The sequence below is a fragment of the Quercus robur genome, chromosome 5 (genome assembly GCF_932294415.1).
Source record: "Quercus robur chromosome 5, dhQueRobu3.1, whole genome shotgun sequence".
In the NCBI taxonomy this organism is placed as follows: Eukaryota; Viridiplantae; Streptophyta; class Magnoliopsida; order Fagales; family Fagaceae; genus Quercus; species Quercus robur.
Window position 1 is genome coordinate 8,264,887 of NC_065538.1, and position 27,443 is coordinate 8,292,329.

The 27,443-nt window shown below is 38.2% G+C and overlaps 1 pseudogene; it reads left to right on the forward strand.

Moving 5' to 3' along the window:
- Positions 1 to 8,641: 8,641 nt before the first annotated feature.
- The window catches only part of LOC126727749 (aminopeptidase M1-like), a 19,352-nt pseudogene continuing 550 nt past the window's right edge, over positions 8,642 to 27,443 (forward strand).

Below are 27,443 nucleotides of genomic sequence, written 5' to 3' on the forward strand. Positions count from 1 at the left end.
TGGCAATACTATTTGTAGGGAAGTGGCACATAAAATCCAAGTAAGCATTGGGCCTTAGGTTAGAATAGGCTCAAAACATATCGCTCCGTGATATAGAACCCCACAACAAAGACTCATACCACAAAATACAGATCAAAGGTAAAACAAGAAGTCATCATAAACACCCTCAAGAACTCAAACCTTGGAATTCGACCTAATAGGACCCATCACCCCGAATCTGAGCATGAGTAAACCACTAGAGTCACTCAAGGTAAAAGCCTATTGATCACACTGCCCACACCAATCCGTGTTCTGAGCTATCAAAGACATCTTACCGGGGTATGCACAAAATGTTTGAGGATGTCCTTCAGGATCTTCCTGATGAATCCACAACAACCCACTTGACACAATTGCATTTAGTGTAACAGATAATTTATCAATGTAACACAAAAGGCCCCAAAAGTCTTTGTTTATCATAACCTCAATAAAATAAGAGTCTAATGGGACAGAAGGCTGCTCAACTATACCAAGACAACACCTACTATGGCACATGCTAGAGAAGAAAATGAAGAGAAATAAGCAAAGGATAAGGATAAAAAAGAAGAAAGAGGAAGGGTATAAAAAGAAAGAAGACAGATAAATCAAGGGGGAATTCTTCTGGACAGTGAAAGAGAAAGATAAAAAGCAAAAATAGAGAGGAACGAAACACTGGGTGAGGAATGTAAGAGAAATAATCATATGAATAAAGTCTTTGACACAATTTTATAAAACTGAGAACTATCTATTCCTTGGGGTGGGTTGAGGATATAAGGTGGGAGCAATCTCCACAAGTTGTAGTGAAACAATTAGCACACAAGAAATGATAGCCTTTGCCGTTTATTCCAAAACCATAGTGTGATATAAGACTCATGAATACAATGGTAGACAATGCATTATTTTCTGTAACATGCCAACCAAGACTGCTCTCTCTCACATACAGAAGAACACAGAAAGACAGCTAAAGTTCAAATAGAAAACAAAAGAGTTTAAAAAATATCCCCACTTCTCCTTATTCTAGACATGCTCCTCTTTCTTGCGCCTGGTTTTCGAACTTCTCGGCCCAGCTAGCTTAGACCTCCCTCTCCCTTGTTCCTTAAGATCAGCTTTAACTTTTCTAATGAAGTGTTTAGACTTGACATTAATATCAGGGCTACTACTCATTGGGTCTGGTGAATCACAGCTTGAACTATTATCGCTCTGTATCCTAGCACAGAGTGTATGCATCTGTGGTCGAATTTCGAAAGGGGGTGGTGGTGGTGGTTGTAGAAATGGAGTAAACGATGGTGAGTTACTACTTGAGCTCTCTTTCTCATCCTCACTACTACTCCAACTGCTTCTTTTAAGTGGCGACAGAGGTTTCCGGCGGGCACCAGTTTGTGGTGATGGTGAAGTAGTACCTGAGCTCACATGCTGATCAACTCTATTGGATCTCATCACTTCCTCATCCGGCAACGGAGGTTTCTGGGCTGCAGTAGATGATGGCTTTTGAGGGTTTAGAATAGTATGGACACTCTTCTGTATATGCTTCTTATTCTCTTTCGCACCATCAAACACTGGTGGCCTTAACGGTGGCAAAGAAGGAGTCTTGGGCTGGAAGTTACTCTCTCTTCTCTCTTCATGAACCTGATCTTCTCTTTGTTGGTAGTAGTGATAAGGCAGATCATCATCATCTGGGTCATGTTCATCATTATTATCATAGGAGCTTGCGTTTTCATTTCTGTTGATGTTGCTGCTGAGGAAAACACAGACAGTGACGAAAACAAGAAGCAGCAGTAACCTGAGGCCGTGATTGGTTTTCATGACTTCAACAAGAAGTGTGAATATCTGTGAGGTAAGAGAGATTAATGAAGGTTTTATCATGAAGATGACGAACAGATATATAAAAAGACCAGCCTTCAGGTTGGGAGGCGACGAGTGGCTGCGACTGCCATTGGTGGCTTGTGGGATCTTGCCTTCTGCCATTTTTTGTACAAGATCCCCCAGACACTAGAAATCAATTTTAATTATTATTACACGTGAGGGAGAGTGAGGATTAAAGAGATTGAGAGGATGGTTGGACTGGGTTGTTTTGAGTTATATAGTTAAAGACTCAAATTTCGTGTCCCCCACTGAGTTGCATTTTGTTTGGCGTTATTTTCAGTCATGCTTGTTGGACAACACCACCACCACCAAATCTTTGAAAAAGTAATGATTGGTCTTGATGCGTTAGGCGATGTATGACACTTTGGAATTTGTAAGGACCAGGAATTCAATCTCATCAATACCATTCTTTTATCGCTTCAAGAACTAAAAACCTCCCCTAACGGACCAGGTGGGGGCCGGGCTGACTCAATTTTTTTGAACTTATTATATATATATATATATATTAATTTTTTAGTTGATTTTTTTTCAAAATTTTAACAAATTATTTTAAACACATAATAACGTGTACCGTTTAACTTTCCTCCAACTAACAACTACTCTTGCATGACGTAGGAGTCAGTGACGTAATTTTTGAAACCGACTCAATCAGTGTTTCTCGTGCTCTTATGGACCCAGCAAATGCTAAGATTACTATTGCTAGTCTTGTCGCTGGGACCCACTCAAAGCTAAAGGAGATTTGTTCCTTTGAAGTTTCACGCGTCAAGACTCAAGAGGCAAGCCAACTTTCATGCAAAGGGTATTGATTTCTTTGTGTCATGGGTGGTGGAGAAATGCCCACCATTAAAAATCCTAGCCAACCTAACATTTAAAAAAAAAAAAATTTTGTTTGTTTATTTATTTTTATCTTTATTTGTAAATAATTGCATCTTATTATATTAAAAAATAACAATTTTGTGTATTTATAATTTGTTAATATTATATAGATATATAAATATTGACAATTATACATCTCACATTTAATGTGTGAAATGCACTGTCACATTTTATATATATATTTTGTAAAATAAAAGTGAAGTTGGGATACTATACAATTTTTCTCATGCATGTAAATTTTACACTTCGATTAATAAAAGGTGATTCAAAACTTTATTTATTACATTGTTAAAATGACATCGGTTACATTAATTTGTATATATTTCGTAATAAAATTAATAAATTGAGTGTTTCTCTTTTTATAAATAATATGTTCTCTATATGTGTAAATTCAATTGTTGTTTATAAATTTCAGCGTAATACAAAAGTTTCATGACGGTCTCTCGTAGTTAGGCATATACTGTTTATAAGTTGAAATGGAAGCTGAGGTATTTATAATACAACCCACAAAAGGGTGGATTTTACTGTTTACAATTTGAATTTGATGCTAAGGTAGTTATTGAATTCATCTAAAGGGCAGATTTTAACTAACGACTTGATTTTTACTCCTGTTGATGAATGTAGAGAGTTGATGATGATATTTGAGCATATTTTATAGTGCACAGGATATCCTGGTTTTGATGGAATCAATAAATAAGAACATCTAATGTTATAAAGGTAAAAGTGAGTTCTTGAAAGGGGGCAGAAACTGGAAGTGGTGGAACAATAAAAAAGGAGATGGTGTTCCATTGCGGTGGTGTGCTGTCGTAGGCAACCAAAAATAAAATCTATACTCCTTGGTGTGAGTAAGGATCGTTTCCACAGAGAATATCTAACCTAGTTTTATGCTACGTGAACAAGGATGGGGGGAAGGGTTTGAGTATAACGAAAACAATTTTAAGAAAAACAACTAAGGAACAATTCAAATTAAAGTATTGAAATCAATCAAAAGAACAAACCTTAGTCTAAGTTAACATCTACCATCAGAATTTTACAACTGATTATCGATGCAAGTATATATCAATTCACACTTTGAATATTCACCATTGGAACTATTTTCCTATCTCTCCTTAGTCGCAGTTAATTAGAAAACAAGCGATCTAATAAACCCTAACTACTAAACAATCTAAGACAAGCACTAAATGTTTAATCTAGTAGCAGCCTTAAGAATTACGGAGATCGATGAAAGTAAACAACACAAGCACAAGCGGTTGTATTTAATTTAGTTGAGCATTCTTCCTAAGATCTAATAATTTTTGACACAGCAAATCATTAAATCTTGGTTGCTTCACAAGTTAGAGAGATCAAACAATTACCGATTTGATATCTAACCTAGCAATAGATTGCAACGAATAATAAACTAGTAGGCCTCCTAGTAATTAAACGAGACAATCGTGAAAATAAGTACAGAAGAGCATCCGATATTCAAAGTATAAATTGAACAATAAAAACAAATTAGATCTCACAGTTTTATTGATTCCGAGGCTTCAATTTCCTTCAACCAAGTATAAAAGTTTAGCCAAGTAGGGCCATGATGAAAACTCGAAAGATAAATTAGAGAAGAGGGGAGAGAGAGACATGTCTCAAGTCTGATTTTTCCTCCCCCTTTATACACGTTAATTCCCCCTTTTCTAAGCCTACAAGATCTCCTAAAAATATTATAAATATTAACCTAAAATAACAACATCCAAATCTGACTAATTAAAGAAAATTATAAAATAAATAAAATAGAATCCTAATATAATTAGGAAAGTGGTGTTTTCAGCTGGAAATTTCGTGCACCAGATCTGGAAACTTCCAAAAATAAACAGCATCAAATCCGCGTATTAGAATTTCAGGCAAAGGAACATTCCAAAACGTTAGCAGTGCAGGTGCAGAAACTTCAAGCCCGATTTCAACATTGATGAGGCCCGTATCTCTCAAAACTCAAAACATGAAAGTTGTAGAGCTTTGTCTTGGCGTTCCATAGCATCTTAAATCATCTCAATCGGAGCTTGGATGAGAGAGTTATGCCCAGATTACAAAGCGATATCAAAGTTGTCTAGAATCACGCAATTAACTACGTTTAGCACTTAATGCCTCCATTTGCATCCTAAATCAAAATATAAGAATAATGAGTACATTTAGGCGCCAAATAAGTATAAAAGACTAAACATTGAGGGGGAAAAAAATGACATTTTGCATTCTCATCGTGCGGCTTTCAAACAGAGGACTGTGGGTCATGGAGAATTCGCCTCCTCCATGAAGAAGATTGATACACAAGACTTTGAGAAGAAAATATTAAAAATTAGGATGAATTAACTTTTTTATTAGTAGTTCCAAAAAGCTACAATATGAGAAAAAGTATACCCGCTACAGGGTATACCTTCTCACAAGTCACAATTTGGGGGTTTATAATTGATGATGGATTTCAGAGAGAAGCTTGAGAAAGAAACCGTGTTATACAGTTTTCAAAAGAAAAAACCCAACAACTGACAACTAGGAAGAGCATACTTTTTTCTTTATTAATTTTTACTGTACTTTTTTATTTATTAGTAGTTGGAAGAAGCTAATATTTGAGAGTTTACATTTGATGGGGAAGATAATTGAGAAAGAGAGTATTGGGAAGACAAATTCATGTGCTATTTTTTTTTTTTTTTAAGACATATGATAATGGTAGAAGTAATTTCATGATAATGTCATGAAAAGCTGGACAAAACGTTAGAGCCTTTATTATAACTAGTCGCAGACTCGCACGTTGCGCATGATAACTTTTTAGATAAAATATTATTTTAGTCTCTAGACTATATAAAGAGATTTAAAAAAAAAAGTTTTATCATATTTTTCATAATCTTGTCTATAACATTTTTTACCATTATCATATATTTATTGGTTGATGATTTGCATAACATAAACATTAAATAAGAGGTATTCATTAAATTTTTTTAAGTCATGGTATATGAAGATTATGATTTCATATATATATATATATATATATATACTAACTTCTAAACACGTGTGCACATCATATGTTGTAATAGGGGGACTTGGGAAAAGGTAAAACAATATGGATCAAATTTTAAAGTTCCACGTGTGTTTTGGTGAAATTTCACAGATTTTACCATTGTTAATAAAGGTTTTTATGTTCTTAATATATCTTCTTGGTAATAATATTTCTTATTGATTGGTGTATTTGGTAAGAAATATATGTGCCTTTTTGTTGTGTCACGGATATGGTGTTGGAAATGAAAGATCTGACTTTTATTTATTAATTTATTTTTTTATAAGAACTAAAAGATCTTGACTCTAGGGCATGCTAATGTTTGAGGTTATGTTGCATGCGGAATATATATATATATATATATATATATATATATCTGTGTGTGTATTCTTCACTAAACTCTATTGGGCCTGAAAATTGGAATGCATTTCTTTTTCAAATTGGGTAATTACTGGAGTTAAAATATATTTTTTCCTTTTGCGATGCTCAGATGAGAAAAGTAAATCCGTTAAAACTGATAATGTTGAAGAGAAGAATGTGAGTTTTGGAATGTGAGCCACATTTTTATTTCTCTCTTTTTTTTTCAATTTCTTTTGAGAAAATAAATTGAAAAAAAAAAAAAAAAAAAAAAGACATAAAAATGTGGATGAGAGCAAAAGAGTTGGACAAATTGTGGGGGCAATTAGCTGGATGTCACGTGGCTTGATGAAAAGATGACGCAACAGTCATATCGTGTGTTTGGATTCACGTTTGCAGGCGTTGCGTTTTCACTTTTCTGCATTTTTCTCTTTTTTTTTTATTTTTTTTTTATTGGGTTTCAAGGAAGACAATTATCACTATTCACACACTGTAGTAGCACTGTTTATAAGACCCACAGCCATTTTATTCAAAAATAATAATAAAATGGGTCCCACGGCACTATTCACACATTTAAAAATTATTTTGTTACAATGTTCTCAGTTTTCAGTTTTCAGTTTTCAATTTTAACAAAAATAAATTGTATCCAAATATAAATCAAACAGTAGAAAGGCACCGGGTTTTCAAAAAAAAAGAACATAATTAAAGTCTGCGCGTAGAAAAAATTCATAGGCTATATGGTTCATAATTAGCCACGTTGACAATTTCTTCCCGGATTGTAGTAGCACTGTTTATAAGATCCACAGTTATTTTATTCAGAAAAAAAATATTAAAAATGGGTCCTATGGTACTATTCACACATTTAAAAATTATTTTGTTACAATGTTTTCAATTTTAAGTTTCTCAACAAAAATAAATTGTATTCAAAAATGGATATCAAACAGTAAAAAGGCGCCGGGTTTTCAAAAAAAAAAAACATAATTAAAGTCTGCGCGTAGAAAAATTCATAGGCTATATATGGTTCATAATTAGCCACGTTGACAATTTCTTCCTGGATTGTAGAAGAATGTTTTTTTTGTTCCGTTTTGTTTTGGATTTGGACAGTGGACTGGATAATTTTTTTTCCTTTTTCTTTTGTTGGTAGGTCTTGTAAGGCCCATAGCCTAGCTGCATGGGCTGTTATCAGAGATGGGGTCAGGCCCACAGCTTACCCTTGTCTGACAGGTTTTTTTTTTTTTTTTTTTTTTTTTTTTTTTTTTTTCAATAAAACTCAGCGTCTCAGCACAAAAAGAACATAAAAATTATTTCAACTTATGGCGTTTAAAAAAAAAAAAAAAAAAAAAAAGACCACCACTCTCTCTTGGTATGGTGGTCACTCTACTGGTATAAATGCTTGTGGGGTGTAGGGAGCAAGGGCCGGGGTTCAAGTCTCCGGAAGGAGCTTTACACACATATACACTTAGATTAGTGATTAGGTTAGAGTAAAAATTCTATCTTTTATAAAAATAAAAATAAAAAATGAAAAATTAATAAATATAATATTTATCTCAAACTTTTTTTTTTTTCTTGATAAGAATATTTATCTCAAACTTGATCTCACGGCATGCACTTTTTACAAGTCAACCTTAAGGTCCTTAACATGGAAGAAAATAGGCAGTTTCCACCAAATTCGAAAATTTTTTGCTAAAAATGTATTTGATCAAAAAAGTCATTTTGTGTTGGTGGTTTAATTGTTGAGTGTGTAATACAAAAAGTATATATAAAACGTTCTCGTGCACTGATTTGTTTTTTGTTATATTGGGTAGACTAGTCTGTTTGTTTATGATTTCATGGAAAATGTTTGTTTTTTATTTTATTGGTTTGTGATTTTCAGCAAGCTTCTTGATAATAAAATACAAAAATGCGTCAAAATAAGTGGAACACAACACATCACTTCACTCTATTTGGTTTAGGAGAAAATCACTGAAAAGAAAGAAGAAATGAAAATTTAGATATTTTTATAGTTACTATCTTTTTTGTTTATTTATTTGATAATCAACTTGAACAAGTTGCTCTGTCTTTTCTCATAATTTCACAAGGGAAATCACTAATCAGGTCCATCTGCTAAAAATCCTGTCTTTGCTGCTTCCACTTCTTCCACCTATAGGAGCTGGAAATTTTACTTGAACAGGATCCTTCCTCCAAGTCTTCATGTGATTTAATAAGCTTATTGTAAGCACTGTTAACTGAGAATCTGCCTTTCGGATTTGTCTGGGCAAGGAGTTGAGCTTAATGGGTTGTTCTGTATGCATGACAGTAGCTTCAAAAGGCAGAAACTGAGCTTCAATGAAGTCCTTTTTTCCACTGCAGGTTCAAGGAATAAATCTTTGGTAAAATGACTTTGTGGGTTATTGGAGTAGGAAGCCATTTGTAAGTCTTCCCAAATCTTGATCAGAGTCCCATCCTCCAATCTCCATAGGCTGCCCATTTCAATCACCATCGTAGCTTCCATGATAGTTCTCCATGTAGGTGATGGAGCCGATCCCACTTGTGCATCTAGTAAAGAAGTACTTGGATAGTACGCTTTTAGCATTGCTAGCTAGTAGCGCATTGAAAATGAACAAGTACATAATAATAATCCCACTAATTAGGCAGAACTAGAAACAAATATGTAACAGACAAGTACTTGTCACGGGCATTAATCCTTTTGTTTTAACAGTACTTATGTGGATGGAGGAATGGAGAAGAATATGGCAGTTACTCAGTTTCAAGCAGTGGATGCAAGGCGGTGCTTTTCTTGCTGGGACGAGCCTGCTCTTAAGGTATGCATAACTGAGAATTTCCCTTTACCCTTAAATAAATCACTTTTTCACTTATTAGAGCCTTGAATTTGTTTGTTTTTAGACCCCTTAAAACACAATTGGATTAACCTAGTTATTTAGCCAAGTTATTACTTAGTCTAAATTCCAGATCTAGGTTAACACAATCATATAATCATATCAATGTAAAGTGCGGAATATAAAGAACACAAAGATATGATGACCCAGGAAACCAAACCGGTAAAAACCTGAGGAGGATTTAACCTAGCTATTCTCAAGGTAAACTTGAATCCACTATGAAAGAATCGAAGTTTATACAATAGCGACTTAGACCACTAACATCCTATTGCTACCTCATGTTGAAAACTTACTACCACGACCACGTGACAGCTCCAAGACCACGGACTCCTTCTTTCTTGGATTTCCAGCAAGTACAAGCACTCCCGCTTGCGTTTCTTTAAGCTCTTTAGTGCAGCAACTGAATGATCATCAAGCTCTCAATGAAATCTCCTTCTTGATAATCCTAAGCATGTGTGAAGGCAACCATCTCTCAGATCTCACAAGAGATTCACACACACAGCAAATAGAGCAACCTCAAAAACGTGGCTAGGGTTTCCCTTTTATATCTAGGGCAAAACATAAAACCCTACACGTCATATGGGCTTAGGGCTGAGTTGGAAATTCTGCAGAAAAAACATTCTACCCGACTTTCAATCGGTCGAGTCTAATTCTCGGTCAATCGAGTCAGACCGAATTGCACAATGAATTTTGCAATAGCTCGATTCCAACTTTACATAAAACACATACTTTGAGCAAGTTTAAAACAAGACTAAAAACCTATTTTGATCATGGTTTGCCAACAATACAAATTAGAGTTCTAATACATTAATTCCTAAGTACTTAGAACCTAACAGAATTAATTCACCTTAAGTGACATTTAATTGCACTCCCCTTTTTTCTAAAGCAGTGACTTTTACATGCTTATATGAAACAACAGGTAAGATAGAACCGTTAATCATGTAAACAGATAAAAAAGACATTACCAGAGATTTGTTTTTGTAAATAGCATAATATACTTGTATTTTTGTTTTGTTTAGTCAATGTTAATGAATATCAGGAGTAAGTGGCCGCAAATATCTGATTAGAGTTAAATAATACTGTATGTGGTTTAAATTACCTTTGAAACTTCATTTGTTCTCTTTAATTTACTGCAGAGGCATTGCTAATACATTCTTTACAGGCCACCTTCAAGATCACAATAGACATGCCATCAGAGTTGACAGTATTCTCTAATATGCCAATTACCAATGAAAAGCCCAATAAAAATATTAAGACTGTTCAATTTATTTTGAGGAATCTCCAATTATGTCAACTTATTTGGTGGCTGTTGTTGTTGGTGTATTTGATCATATTGAAGAAACCACAGCTGATGGTATGCATTTAAGGCAGACGCTCCTTCATTTACTTTCTTTCTCTTTTTCCTTTTGGGGTTTATGTAGATTATTGCACTGTGCATCCAGGGATCAACCGATCAAGGTTCATGTTTTGATGTTTATGTCCTGTTGGAAAGTGTGATAAAAGGAAGTTTAGTTGAAATGTTTCTGTAAAGGCGCTTGACATATTTACTACGTAATTTCCATGTTCTTTTTTCTTGGTCATGGGGAGTTTTTAAATTTCATGTTCCTTAATCTTGTCAATATATGGATCAATAAATTTAAATTTATCCACCATGACATGATTTTATACCCAAGTAAGAAATGAAGGACACTATGCCAGAATATATATTAGTGCACCTAAAGTGAATACTTGAAACCTCACTCTAAAACCTAGTTGAGTTGTAAAATATGAGGTATCAGGGTTAAAAGAGAGAAGAGGAGAAAAGAAGGATGGAGAGAGAGAGAGGCTTGAGGAAAGGTCTAAGGCTTCATTAAGCAGTCACTTACCTTAGCACATATTTATGTTAGAGTTTATGCCATGATTGCAAGAATACCTTTATGCTAATATAAAATAACATGCTAATAGCTGTAAGTAACTCCAACAACTTCATCCAGGTACTTCAAAAACTCCTTATCCACTTCCAAAACTTGATATGGTTGCTGTCCCTGAATTTTCTGATGCGGCTATGGAGAATTATGGTTTGATCACATACCCTGAAAATGTGCTGCTTTATGATGATTTGTTTTCTCCAGCAGACAGCAATTTGTAAGTTACATATCTAACAGACTTTTCATTTGGGAGAGGATAAACTTAATGTAGACGGATCTGATCTCCTGAACTAACCATAGGTCAGTATTAGATAAGTGGACTGTTGAGAAGCACATACGAAACGACGGACGTAACAGGTTACGCCCTGAATAGAGAAAAAGGAGGAGGGACGAACCCTCCTAGCGGACGATTTCAATTTAAACGGATGGAGGGGAGACGGGTAGTATAGTCACGTGGCGTCTATGTGGCCTAAGTGGTCTCCAAGAAATCTCAAATGGAAACATCTTGCGCCTTATGATTAACCCTAATCAATGAAATCTCTATATGGTAAGAATCCCATAAAATACGTGTGTTTGAGAAGATCTTCCCTCTAAGGAAACTCCTTCTCCTCCAAGAAAACCAAGGTCGGTTCTACACTACTATAAAACCAAAAGCCTCTAGAAACCAAGGCACGCATAATTTTACCCTAGGCCTGGCACTCTAGAGTTGTAAAAGTTCTCTAACTTAACCTTCAAAGGGTCTTTAGCCGGTACCACACCGGTACTCTCAGTAGGATTTTCTCTTCTTCTTTATTGTATAGGTCTAGCTTAGAGCACGTAAGGATCATGTAGCTTACTGATGATTTTCGGCATCATCAGTTGGCATCATCTGTGGGAAAGAGGTTGATTGGAAGTAAGCCTTACTACCGCTTTCCAGACAAAAAGTTGCATGGTACTTACTTGCTAGGTGGTGACCACCAATAACTATCAAAGGGACGAACCACGGACCACCGCCCTTGAGAGATAAGTTCAAACTCTAGAGTTGTGAAAGTTTTCTAACTTAACCTTCGGAGAGTCTTTGGCCGATACCACACCGGTACTCTCAATAGGATTTTCTCTTCTTCTTTGTTGTGTAGGTCTAGCTTAGAGCATGTAAGGATTGTGTAGCTTACTGACGATTTTCGATATTATCAGTTGGCGCCGTCTGTGGGAAAGAGGTTGATTGGAAGTAAGCCTTACTACCACTTCCTAGACAAAAAGTTGCATGGTACTTATTCGCTCGATGGCGACCACCAATAATTATCAAGGGGACGAACCACGTACCACTACCCTTGAGAGACAGGTTCGGACTCTAGAGTTGTGAAAGTTCTATGACTTAACCTTCGGAGGGTCTTTGGCCGGTACCACACTAGTACTCTCAGTAGGATTTTCTCTTTTTCTTTGTTGTGTAGGTCTAGCTTAGAGCACGTAAGGATCGTGTAGCTTACTGACGATTTTCAGCGTCATCAATTGGCGCCATCTGTGGGAAAGAGGTTGATTGGAAGTAAGCCTTACTACCACTTCCCAGACAAAAAGTTGCATGGTACTTACTCGCTTGATAGCGACCACCAATAACTATCAAGGGGACGAACCACGGACCGCCGCCTTTAGAGACAGGTTCAGACTCTCGCAACAGCAGTTGAACAACTCACCAAGTAAAATCATGACCTTGAGGAGCAACTGTGCCAAAAGGAAGCGGTGCTTAACACCCAGGAAGAGGACCAGGAAGGTACCAACCCCAAGAGAAGGAACCAAGAGGAGTCGGAAGGCAGCAATGCTCCAAGCAAATAAGAGCGACAAGATACAAGCCGTCCTTTCGCCGCAGAAACAACTCCACCGCACATGGTCACAAAGATGCAGATGATGAAGGAGAGGATGGACCTTATGATGAATGCCCTCAGAAGATAGGTGTCCAGCGACCTTGATGAGCTGGTCCATCCATCGTACAGACTTACCTTTTACCGTATCTGTCACCTTATTCCCTCTTCTACCGAAGTTCCGTATGCCACAAGTGGAAGCCTACGACAGGTCAAAGGGTCTTTTAGATCATCTGGAGTCATTCAAAACCCTCATGCACTTGCAAGGTGTGGCCGACGAAATCATGTGCCGAGCCTTCCTGGCTACACTAAAAGGTCTTGCGATGGTATGGTTTAGCAGGCTGACGCCCAACTCTATTAGTACCTTCAAAAAACTGAGCGTGCAGTTTGCCTCGCACTTTATAAGAGAGCACCGGTATAAGAAGTCTACTGCATGCCTAATGAACATCAAGTAGCGAGAGGAGGAAACGGTGAGATCCTGTATAATCCGCTTTAACAAGGAGGCCCTCTCGATTGATGAGGCTGACGACAAGATACTAGTGACTGCATTTACCAATGGGTTATGGAAGGGTAAGTTTATGTTTTTCTTATACAAAAACAACCCAAAAACCATGTCGGATGTATTTTATAGGGCTACTAAGTACATGAACGCGAAAGACGCACTGTTGGCACGGGAGGAGAAGCCCAAGAAGAGGGAAAGATAAGAGGATGCACGACAAGACAAGGGACAAAAGATGGCTAGGACTGGAGACCAAAGGGAGGACAAGCGCCCCAAACCCTCCACTGGGAGGTTCACAAGTCTCACCTCGCTAACTGCCCCGATCGACCAAGTTCTGATACAAATCAAGGATGAAGACGCCTTAACATTTCCTAGTAAGCTGAAGGGAAATCCTAGTAAAAGGTCCAAGGACAAGTTCTGCCGTTTCTACCATGATCACGGTTATGATACGTCCGACTACTACAACTTAAAGTAGCAGATAGAAGCCTTTATTAAACAAGGAAAACTGCAAAGGTTCGTTAGCAAGGAAAGGACGGACCCACCGCAGGAACAGGCTGCCCGGAATGAAAACGAGTGTCCTAGATAATTCTGCGCGAACCCGTGGAAAGGTTGGAAGAGGTACTCCTAGATAATTCTAGGCCTGAGCGTACGACCAGGATCGGCACTCTCGCTAGCCAACTTGTACGCCAGGCGCTCACAGCATTTCTAAGGGAGAACCAAGATGTCTTCGCCTGGAGCCATGAAGACATGCCTAGAATTGATTCTTTGGTCATTGTTCATAGGTTGAATGTATTGCCCTCTTTTTCTCCCATCCGTCAAAAGAAACGTGTATTCACGCAAGAGCGAGACAAAGCCATAGCGGAAGAGGTTCGCAAGTTACAGGAAGCAGGGTTCATACAAGAAGTATACTACCTCGACTGGCTGGCCAACGTAGTGATGGTCAAAAATGCCAACGGGAAGTGGAGAATGTGTGTGGACTTCACGAACTTAAATAGGGCATGCCCCAAGGACAACTACCCATTTCCACGGATCGACATCTTGGTGGATTCAACAGCAAGACACCAGTTGCTGAGCTTTATGGACGCATTTTCTGGTTACAACCAAATTAAGCTAGACAAGGTTGATTAAGAGAAAACTTTGTTTGTTACTAGCCAGGGTCTCTTCTGCTATAAAGTAATGTCGTTTAGACTCAAGAACGCGGGTGCCACGTATTAAAGACTAATGACCAAGATGTTTACACATCAGATTGACAAGAACGTTCAAGTCTACTTAGACGATATGTTGGTGAAAAGCATTTAGGAGGGTGACCATCTGGACGACCTCAAGGAAACATTTGGTACCCTTTGTTCTTATAACATGAAGCTAAATTCGAAAAAATGTGTATTCGGAGTGACGACGAGAATATTCCTGGGGTTCATGGTGTCCCAAAGAGGTATTGAGGTCAACCTAGATAAAATAAAGGCCATAATGGAGTTAACTCCGCCAAAAAAGTCAAGGAGGTACAGAGGCTCAACGGTAAGATAGCTACATTAAACAGGCTCGTCTCCAGAGCAACAGATAAGTGCCTACCTTTCTTCCACACATTAAAGAAGTCCTTCGAATGGACGGCCGAATGTCAGCAAGCTTTCGACGAATTGAAGGCCTATCTTGCTTCCCCATCGTTGTTGAGCCCATCCAAACCAGGCGAAGAATTGTTTCTTTACCTAATCGTCTCCCCAGCCTCTATCAATGCGGCCTTAATCAGAGAAGAAGACAGAATACATAAACCCGTATACTTCATGAGCAAAGCATTCTGAGGAGCAAAGGAGAGGTACCCCCCAATGGAAAAGCTAGCTTTCGTTTTGGTAACCGCAGCCCGTAAGCTCAAACCTTACTTTCAGGCGCACACAGTGATTGTTCTAACAGACAGACCTTTACGGAGAGCAATGAGCAGCCCTAAAGCCATCGGACGGATGGCACTGTGGGTTATCAAGTTAAGCGAATTCGATATACAATATCGCCCACACGACTATTAAAGGACAAGCTATCACTGACTTCATCGCAGAATTCACCAACATGGAAGGACAGAATGCAGAAGAGTGTCCAAGGTGGATTATCTACATGGACAGATCGTCTAACAGACAAGTAGGCAGAGCTGGTGTGGTTTTCCACAATTCAGAAGGGGACAAAGTCGAATGCATGGTCCGGCTTGATTTCCCCACGACCAATAACGAGGCGGAGTATGAAGCCTTAATAGCAAGGCTAGATCTCGCCAAAGCAGCAGGAGCCACGAGCATGGTCGTATATTGCAATTCTCAAGTAGTCACCAGTCAGGTTAACGGCGGCTATGAATGCAAAGACGAACGGATGAAGAAGTACCTGGAGCAAGTAAAGGGTTGGGTGAGCAACCTCCATGTAAAGTTCATTCAAATCCCAAGGGAGGAGAACAAGCACGCCGACTGTCTCGCCAAGGCTGCATCAGCAGAGCATATGATCATCCCCAATCAGGTACTATCCTTCATTCAAAATTCACCATTGATAGAAAGTATCAGTGTACAAGAGATAGGGTCCGAGAACGATTGGATGACACCAATAACCTCCTACCTGAAGGACGGTGTACTACCTGATGGCAGAGAGGCTGCAAGGAGGTTGACGGTTCAAGCAACACAGTTCGTGCTGATTAAAGATGTCTTATACAAAAGGGGCTTCTCACGCCCGTACCTAAGGTGTCTTACCCCCCAGGAGGCAAACTATGTGATGCGAGAAGTCCATGAAGGAGTCTGCAGAAATCATTCTAGATCACAGTCCTTAGGGCATAAACTAATCTGGGTATGATACTAATGGCCAACCATGCAGAGGGATGCCATTGCGTATGTCAAAACTTGCAACAAGTATTAAAGGTTTGGCAACCTCATCCGACAGCCAACAGAGGAATTGACCCCCATGGCCTTTCGCCGAATGGAGATTGGACATCATGGGTCCGTTTCTAATAGCAATTCAACAATTAAAATTCCTAGTGGTCGGTATAGACTACTTCACCAAGTGGATAGAAGCCGAAGCCCTGGCTACCATCACAGAGAAGAATGTGCGAAGCTTTATGTGGAAGAACATCATCTGCAGGTACGACATACCTAGGGTATTGATCTTAGACAATGGGAAGCAGTTCGACAACAATGCATTCAGGGACTTTTGTTCACAGCTCAGGTTCAAGAATCACTACTCATCACCCACCCACCCTCAGGCCAATGGACAAGTAGAGGTCACAAATCGATCCTTACTCAAAATCATCAAGACTCTGTTCGAGGGGGCAAAGGGTATATGGCCAGAAGAACTACCAAGTGTTTTATGGGCATATAGGACGACGGCAAGGACGCCTACAGGGGAGACACCGTTTTGACTAGCATATGAAAGCGAGGTAATCATCCCAGCTGAAATAGGACTTACAAGCTACAAAGTAGGGAACCATGACGAGAGCAGGAATGATGAAGCTATGTGCCTGCAGCTTGATCTGGTGGATGAAGTCAGAGCAACGACTGAGCAAAGATTAGCACGGTACCAAGACCTCATGGCCAAGTACTACAACTCCAAAGTCAGACACAGGGACTTCCAAGTTGGAGATCTTGTCTTATGAAAGATGACGGGCGCCATAAAAGATACCTCCCAAGGGAAGCTAGGACCTAATTGGGAAGGACCATACAGGATCATATCATGGCATAGGAAGGACACCTATCACTTGGAAACGCTGGACGAGCAAAAGTTGCACCACCCCTGGAACACAGAGCACCTAAAGAAGTACTACTAGTAGAAGTAGCATGAACAATAATACTCCTCATTTATTTCTTTTTAGTTAAATTTTTATTATCTTCAATTCCATTTAAGGCCGAAAGGCAGTTTCTCGTTTTCTAAAACAATTTTTATACGTGCGTTTATCACAATAAGAGGAGCTATGCAACAATACCTTGTGTATGCTATCTACATCTCTGCATCATAATTATTCAACAATACCCTGTATATGCTATCTACATTTCTACATGACCATTATCAAGTCCATAAAATGGATGGATTTTTAGTCCATAAGTGGACGGGTTCATCCTAAGGGGTGATTTAAAATTATCTAGTCCATAGTGGACAGGTTCATCCTAAGGGATGAGTTAAAGTTATCAAGTCCATAAAATGGATGAATTTTTAGTCCATAAGTGGACGGGTTCATCCTAAGGGATGGGTTAAAGTTACCAAGTCCATAAAATGGACGGATTGTTAGTCCATAAGTGGACGGGTTCACCCTTAGGGGTGATTTAAGATCAAGTCTATAAAGTGGACGGGTTCACACCAATGGATGAGTTATATCACGTGCATAAAGTGGACAGGTCTATAAAGTCTACAGATGGATAACTTTCATAGTACAGGGGACAGGTACATCCTAAATACCAAGATAGACGGACCAAAAAAAAAAAAAAAAAGGTCTCAAAGATATGATTTATAAACCAAATGTAAGCAAAAGTTTGCGTACAAAGCCCAAAAAACGATTGGCAACTGTAAAAACAACAAAGATATTGTCCTCCCATAAGATCTACACATTTAAAAGAAAAAAAAAATACATAAACAAAAATAAATCTACTGTGGGTCAGCTGGGGTCTTCTCGTCCTTCTCCTCGCCCGTTTGATCCCCTTCAAGTGGACGGAACTCCTCCTCGACGGATTTAGTCTGTTCATTTTGAGGAACAGCTTCCTTGTCTACCTGAGGGTCAAGGGTGTCATCTGCAAACAGCTTGTCGGTGCCCTCAGAGTCTACAGGATGGGTTGGGGTTTGGCTTTCAGCGTCAATGGTTACATGGGACAGATCAAGATCTGGGAAGGAGGCCTTGACTTGGCGGAGGCAGTCATCAAAGTCGTTGATAAAAGATCTGCCTAACTATGCTAAGAGGGATTCGGAGTCGCGGTATTCCTTTATGGCGTCCTCCTTAGCCTGACGGAGCTTCCTCCCTGTCCTTAAACACTTGCTTCAGTGCCTCCGTCTGCATCTTCGCCTTTTCCAAGAGCTTTTTGGTCAAGTCAAGTTTGTTCTCTTGAACGACCTTCTAGGCCTTTAGCTCCCCCAACTCCGCTTTCGTCACCTCCACTTTTGCCTTCAGACAATCTACCACCGTTGCCTGGGAGATGCAACAGTCCATCAGGCCCTTCATCATAAGCATCCCTTACCAAAATAAAAAAAAAAATAGGGTTAGAAAAAACAAAGAAACGACATGACGGATGGGAAAGAAAGATGGACACATACCTGAGCAAGGCTGAAGAGACCCATCTTCCCCATGGCCTCCATCGAATGGTTGTCCAAGTCCTCATAATCATCATCTTAGATGATGGACGAAAGCTACTTAAGGGCATAGTGAGGGTCATTGCGAAGGAGGACGGGGCGTTTCTCGTCAGTAGGTACTTGGCCAGTCGTTAAGCCCTTACCTTTCCTATGAAAGGGTAGGGGAGGCAGCTTTGTCTCTGTAGGAGTAACCCCAACAGACCCTACTGTCACCTTAGGTTTCTTAGGTGGACGGTCGGTCTTGTCCACCGGTTTCCTCTTTGTGGACGGGTTGGACGGACTCGTTCCCTCCTTCTTCCTAGCAGCCACCTGCTGCTTGATGTAAACCCTTCTCCTTCTGTCTTCCATTTCTGTATAAGACGAACCAAAAAGGAGTTAGATAAAACCACTATAAATTAAAAAGGAAAAGAAATAAGCGACGGGCTTACGTTGGAGTGCTAAATGATCGTGGCGATGGGCAGCTTCAGTGGGTTCAGGACCCTTGTAATACCAATGGATAGTATCCAAGGTAACAAGCTTCACCCAGGTTCTCTCCGACAACTTGATCTTAAAGATCCGCTCTAGGAAACTATACTGCTTGAGAGTAACTTCTGGACGGTCTCGAGCTGCAATAGGAGACGGTCAAAACACTATATGAAATGGTAATAACAAATAAAGTTTAAGACCGACGGACACCTACCAGACAAGGGCATTATACCCCAAGTCTTGTCCACTGGCATGAACTCCTGGTCATTAGGGTAGCACATCTAGTCCTCCCTCTCAAGGAAGAAATACCGACTCTTCCAATTCCTGTTTGAGTTAGGGGTCTCACATACTAACCTAAGAGACGGCTTCCTTGGTAGGAAGCTATACATCGCCCTAGACTGGACAATCTCGGATGGATGGTAGTAGTGGAAGAACTCTTCCACCGTCATCCTGCGTGCCCTGTTTGAAAAAACTCCATACAAGACTTCCGAGCCAAGAAAAACTCTCCAAGCGTTCGGAGAAACTTAGGTGACGGCCAGTCCAAGATATTGGAGAAGGCAACAGTGAAGAGAGCTTAATGGGAACCTAAGTCCCACTTTAAAGATTTGCTCGTACACTTCGATGTTATCAACACCTTTGTAGTAACATTTTTCAGAATTATATGGTAAACGGATTGGTATGTTGACGGGAATCTGGTATTTTTCCCTAAAGGTATCAAAATATTTTTGCTTGATTGCAGACCTGAAGTCATTCATCGTCCACAATGGAAGAAGAATGAACTGCCTAAGGACATCAGGACCTACAACGGATTGGGAAGGGGGTTCAGCACTGACTGTGTCCTCATCGTTTGAGTCAACCTTTGACCCGTCCACATCTACATCCTCATCCCCCTCCGCGGAAGGTGAGTTGGAGGACGGAACTCGTTCATCAGAAAAGGTGTCAGGGTCATCTTGACCTGACGGATACACCTCATCGTAGCCCGTCCCGTGGCAGACACACGACTGATCACTCGACGCCTCACTAGACATCTGTCACCTGCATGTGATGGATAAAACCCTAAGACTCTACAGGTCTACATAGTGGATGGACATGCAATATTTAAAGGAAGCAAAAATAAAATTCAGCTTAAGGCAAAGCATACTTAAAAGGTGAACGATGCGAAAAGGCGACGGAGAAAGCGTGAAAGACGGTCGCACTAAGCAGACGGAATGTTGATTTTTGAAAGGAGACGGTAGTGCTCTGGCTGGGAATTTGTGATGGAAAGTGAAAAATGAAAGGGAGAGGCAACATATATATAGAGGAAACGGCACGGAAGACAAAGGGACACTTCAGTCCGAGTAAGCAGCCACTAGAACAGTGATTCGTGTCCCTACTGCATTAATGGCCATAGGCTAGGCTGTCAATCAAGGTGCATTCCCCAAGGGTTAAGTAAGACCGTCACTCTAAGGGCCCGTCTGCCAAAATAGGGGACGAACCCATAGAGTGAAGGAGCAGCTAGAAAGGATAAACTTAATGTAGACGGATTCGATCTCATGAACTAACCATAGGCGACTGTATTAGATAAGTGGACTGTTGAGAAGCACATACGAAACAACGGATGTAACAGGTTACACCCTGGACAGAGAAAAAGGAGGAGGGACGGACCTCCTAGCGGATGGTTTCAATTTAAACGAATGCAGGGGAGATGGGTAGTATAGCCACGTGGAGTCTATGTGGCCTAAGTGGTCTCCAAGAAACCTCAAATGGAAATATCTTGCGCCCTACGATTAACTCTAATCAATGAAATCTCTATATGGTAAGAATCCCAAAAAATACGTGTATTTGCAAAAATCTTCCCTATAAGGAAACTCCTTCTCCTCCAAGAAAACCAAGGTCGGTTCTACACTACTATAAAAACCCAAATCCCCCAGAAACCAAGGTACACATAATTTTACCCCAGCTCTGGCACTCTAGAGTTGTGAAAGTTATCTAACTTAACCTTCGGAGGGTCTTTGGCCGGTACCACACCGGTACTCTGTTGGATTTTCTCTTCTCCTTTGTTGTGCAAGTCTAGCTTAGAGCACGTAAGGATCATGTAGTTTACTGATGATTTTTGGCATCATCACATTTCATTTTTCTCTTTTGCATTATGATACTCCCAAAAAATAATCAATCTACTTTGAGGCCTAGCAGCTCCTGCTTGTCATGAAATGGAATTTCAAGACACTTCTTGTTTTACTTTTTCTACATTCCCTTTTCATAATTCAAAACAAGTAATAGGGAAGTGTAGTATTCTTTTTTATTTCCCCAAAAAGCCTTATTATAGAATAACTGACAACTATTGATAATTTCTTGATGCAATCAATTCATTAAATGGTTTATTATATAGTGCTATCAATAAGAAAAATCTGGAAGCAAATAACAAATCAATTTCAATTGAGATCATAATTACTTTGAAATAAGTATTCTTCTATCCTAAGTAGTTGTATAGTTCTTTAAATCATATTCTGGTTTTGTCAGCTCACAATTGCTGTATCACATGAAGTAGCCCATCAATGGTTTGGCAATCTGGTAACAATTGAATGGTGGAGTCATTTATGGATGAGGAATTTGCAACATGGGTAAAATTGAGTCATCTTACATCACTGCTTCCACTTGCTGACTATTTCAATACATTCATTTCTTTTTTAAATCTCTATTTGATCTTAAATTTCCAGGTAAGTTATATGGCCACTGACATCATGTTTCCTGAGTGGAAAATATGGACTCAATTTCTTCTAAAAACAAATGATGGCCTGCTCATGGATGCATTGGAACAATCGCATCCTATTGAGGTAAGAAAGTGAATGCTTGTGTTAAAAGTTGCAAATAGCACATAGGGATGGCAATTTCTGCCCGACCCGCGGGTACCCGGCCCGGCCCGACCCTAATGGGTAGGATTTTACTCGGCCCGATAAGGAATAGGGTCGGGTTTGGGTTTTTAAAAAAAAACCTAAATCGGGTCCGGGTTTTTGTAAAAATCTAGCCCAAACCTGACCCGGATATATATATAATTATATAATTACTAAAATATCCTCATATATATATATAATGTTATAAACCCTAAAATTTCTAAATCCTCATTTCCTTTCAGCTCACACAGCTGCCCCCTCATCTCTATTCTCTTTAGTCTCACTCTCTCACTCACAAATCTCACTCACAAATCACAATCTCACTCACTCTCAATCTCACGTTCGGTCAACTACCCAACCTCTCACAGCCGATCCAAGCCTTCGTCACCGTCCCAAGCCTTCATCGCCGTCCCAAGCTCTGTCAGTGTCACTGCTCTCCCTTAAGCGACCTCGCTGACAAGCACCTCAAGAGATCAAGCACTTCTCCTCACGGACATCACCTCGCCGGACCCTCCTCCACCTCACAAGGCCACAACTCTCTCATCTTTCTCACCTCGTTGAGAACTCAAGCTTTTGCACTGAAAATCGTTCTTTTTGTTCAAAGAATCAAATTTGTATTTTCTAGTTTAAGTGTTATTTTTGTTGAATATGATCGGCTTGTTTGATTTGATTTTGTAGGGTCTATATGTTAATTCTTGTTTTTACTTTTGATGTGGGAAAATTTTGTAATGAAAAAAAAGGGTTTCCAATCTGGATTTTCTTGAGTGTCCCCTACTATTTGGTTTCTGAGAAAATTAGTATCAAGCAAACTTTTTTTTTTTTGTGATTGGGCAACGGAATGGGCCCTGATCTGGCAGGGCTTAACGGGGGCGGGTCTGGGCCCCGGAAAAATAACCCGTTTAGTAAACGGGCCGGGTCCGGGCCGCGGGTCTTGACCCGCAGGTCGGGTCCGGGTATGAAAAAACCCGGTCCGAACCCAACCCGTTGCCATTCCTAATAGCACATCACCTACGCATGTTATATTATTTATCTTGTTAGTGAATCAAGTGATAAAATCAACAATCTTTTTAGTTGGCAAACTACTTCCTAAAATGGCATGTTTTTTGGGATTTCAAGCACCGCAATGAACATCATCAAAGTAAATGTATTGACACAAAATCAACTTAGTGTGTGTATGTGTGTTCACAGGGCATCTGTAATCAGAGTGTGTGGGGCACTACCTAGTAGGAGGGAGGGGACAGTGCAGGGAAATATCCTATAATCCAACTCCAAAGATTAAAGCACTAATTTTACTATATTATAAGTAAGTCTCAATAATGAATTTGATTGAGAAAAAATTGTTAGGAAATTTTCTATATAAAGCATAACTTTAACATGTAATTCAACTCTGTCCATCACATGATATTTAGCATATTTGTAGGTGGAGGTACACCATGCTCGTTCAATACAGGAAATATTTGATTCTATCAGCTACAAAAAGGGATCTGCTGTTATTCGAATGTTGCAGGGTTATCTTGGTGATGGCACATTTCAGATGGGATAGTTCATGCTTGACTTAAAAAGTTAAGTTATTTATATATATATTGATTATGTATTTTCATAGTAAAACCTTCTATCACGACCCAAATCCACGGAACATGAATTTTGATACATGACTAACTTGCTGAACTTATATAACTCAATAAACATAATTAATCCAAAATAAATTAAAACTCCAAAGAAACAATACTCTTTAAAAAAAAAAAAAAAACCTCCTACAAAAATCTAAACTCCACAAATTGGAAATAATCTCCACTATATAAAACATGAATTACAAAATAAAGGTAACTAAAACTCTGTAAGTTTTCAAGTAATACTGAAGTTGCCTACAACTTCCACGCTCTATCTTGCACCTTACAAAACGATCCAAATGTTCTATATTTCCAACTACACTTTAATCTGAAAACAGTATTTGATGGGGTGAGCCACACATCCAGTAAGCAATTATACACATTACACAACAGGATAGAGTCAAGCAAAGCACGAGTATTTTGATTTTTCACAAACTCATTCAATGATATCAAATACAATTATTCTAAAACATATAAAGAATCACTTAATACATATGTAATCACACCTTAAAATCATTCGAAAACATATACAGATAATTGATTAGAGCACATTGTCACATATAGACATATCACATATTTACATATACAATCCTGTGAGCGGATACCAACATCTAACCCCTACTGGTGAGGGATCAACGCTTATTCTCACATACAACCCCGTGAGCGGGCTTACACACATACCTAATCAATTCTAAAAACACTTATTTTGAGTCACGTATCACAAAAAGCAAAGTTTATACAAACATTGAATAATTTTCTTAATATTAACAATTATTCCAACAATAAAGGCATATCGAATATCTCAATATCAAATTGAAACATAAATCAAAGGATGCTTGACTCTCTTAGGGAACAAATAGGAACTGGGGGGTTTATACAATTCTTGAGTAAATCTGAAAATTCAATTTGCTAAAAGAAACATTTTAATTACCATTTGGAGAATAGGAATATGACTTTGAACTCACTTTGTTTTAACAAATTTAAAGAACAAGAATTTTTTTTTGAAAACTTACATTGAAACTCAATTCTTTTCTTAAAATAGTTTAGTTTAAAAATCATCTCTTAAATGAGATTCGGATGTTCAAAACATTATTTAAATTCAAAGTTTCTCTTTAAAATATCATTTAAAAAGTTGAAATTTCTCTTTCAATCGTGTAAAAATGCTTTTTGATAACTTTTAAAACGTAAGCTTAAAAATATAACTTTTAAAAACCTTTAACTTCTAAGAACCTAAGAAAAAAAACTTGTGCATATTATGCATAATTACTTACAGCACTTAAATTACTCTGAAAGTCCAACTGAAACAACCTCCAAAAAGCCTCAAAACACTCTTAAATAGGACCTATAATCAATCATGGAAATTACTTAATATCCTCCCCAAAGTATAAAACTTATCAAATTATACAAACTCACTCACTAGGAAAATACTTTGCTGAACTAATAACACTTTTAACTCTAAATTAAAGTCTCTCTAACCAATGATATTCTAACCAATAATATTCCCTTGCATTAATCGAAACTCATATTGCCATGAGGAAGGCAGTAGCCAAAATATCATGACCTAGGATTTAATATAAAACCCCAAAGAAAAACGTCAAACCATCCTAATATATATAACTAAAGAAAACGTTAATTCATCCTAATATATATATGATCAAAGAAATGTTAACCCAACCTAATTTATATAACCAAAGACAAAGTGGCAAAACTAAAAGGACTTAATATATATACAAATCCGAAAGAAAACATGATGGCAATATTCACTTGTTCTAGGGACCCATAGTGGACAACATGAGAGCCATACCCACAGAAGCCAATTCCAAGATTTAATATATAGCCTCAATAGGTTTAACAGCATATAACCTCAATGAAAACGGTGGGCAAAATCATTGACTTATTTTATATATAAATATATATATATATATATATATATATGTATGTATGTATATGGGTGTACAAATCCGAAAGAAAACATAAGCCATAATCATAGATTCTTGTAATTCTGTGGCTCAAATCAAGAATGAAGTCCGTAAACACTAACCTAAAAGTGTAAACAACAGTTCTAGGAAAAATATATCCCTTTGAAACAAATCTACATATCACGAATGTTTCCAAGATAAAGTTTTAACAAAAATCATATCTGGAACAATTGGTTGCCTCTTCAATTGTATTTGTTCTAAACTCCAAGGGAAAAACACACTTCCTAACAAAAGAATACCTAAAAATATTTCATCAACTATATTTATAGTCTTAGTAATAACCTCAAATAATTAAATAAAAATGCGGGGTATTACACCTTCTGTGCAATATTTCATAACCATTTCTTGGAAAATCTATACAGAACTAATGCTTGGCATTTATTAGTTAATATTATTTGTTTATAAAGCTTTAATGGCTCTCTTATTTATTAATCAGGTTTGGCACTTTATAAATGTCAAGGCTGTTATGTAATTTATGTTCATTTCTGATCATATTTTAGGTTAACAATGCCATTATAGTCTTCAATTATTCAATGGGCTAAAATAATATATATTGATTACCACATGGGCTCAAAAATTAAGAGTGTATTTCATAGTAACACCTTCTAGATATTTTCTTGGGCAGAAATTCCTGCTCCAATGTCTGTTCTTCTTTTAGGAATCTACATATTTTCCTCGTCACTTATAAATGTCAAATTGGAAGCTTTCTTTGATCACCTATTCCACTAATCGTGGTGACTACAATGAATCATTTCTCAGTGCAGTAGACCTTAATATCACATTTTCATGGAAAATAAGGTTCTTAATAACAAAAATTTCAGCATGAACATTTTTCTTTTGTCAACATGTTATGCACACAAATTTATGAACAAAATGGCTGAAGGGAAAGGCCTGAATTATATTCCTGTAGACATTTAATTCGCACTTCTTGAATGTGATCAAAATTTCACTGTGTAATGAGTGGATAGAAAATTACCTTTGACTAAATTGCATATATAACTCTGTGACATCTTATTTGAACCAGAAATCCTTAAGTTCGTACATAAAACGATATGCTGGAAAAAATGCGAAGACAGATGATTTGTGGGGAGTTCTTTCAGAGAACTCTGGTGTTGAACTCAATTCGATGATGGATGCTTGGTCAAGGAAAAAATTATTTCCAGTTGTCTCTGTAAAATCCAATGATAATATTTTGAAATTTGAACAGGTATAATTATTAATTAATAAGCAAACGGCCATTTGTTAAAATCTTAGAGGTCAAGTTATTCATCTTTATCTATGACCATCTTTGTTATTGTGGAAATCTAATACTTTTAAGATTTGCTGTCGCAATTCCTATCATCTGGTTTGGGTGGTGATGGACTATGGATTGTTCCAATAACCTTATCAATTGGTTCACATAACAAATGCAAGACTTTCCTTTTGGAAACTAAATCTGGAAAAGTGTATATATCCGAACTCGTGCATTCTCCCCACGAAAACTCAAGCTTAGTTAATGAGAAGAATAAAGAGAAATGTGATGACTCTTTCTGGGTCAAAGTAAATACTAAGCAGAGTTTCTGTAGGGTAAATTATGAAGATAAGCTTGCAGCTCGACTTAAGAAAGCCATAGAGAGTAATTGCTTGTCAGCACCAGATAAATTCGGTGTGAGCCGTATCCAACAATAAATTAATAACCGATCATATGTTGTTGTTTTAGGCATGCTGTATTCATAGGAAACTGATCACATGGTGTGAAGTATACTAGATTTCTGACTTTGGTACCAAGTTCCTAGGGTAGGTGTCACAGCAGGGAAGCTTTTTTGTGACTAGAGTTTGGCAAATGAATTGGCAAAATTAAGACTACATTTTTTTTTTTTTTAATGAACGAAAATATGGATGGAGCGCCGCCGGGGGTGGGGGGGGGCCTGTTGGGGCGCAGGGGAACCACGGTAAGCCATAGCTTTCCAACCCCACGAGGGACAATATTGAACCTTGAGCTGC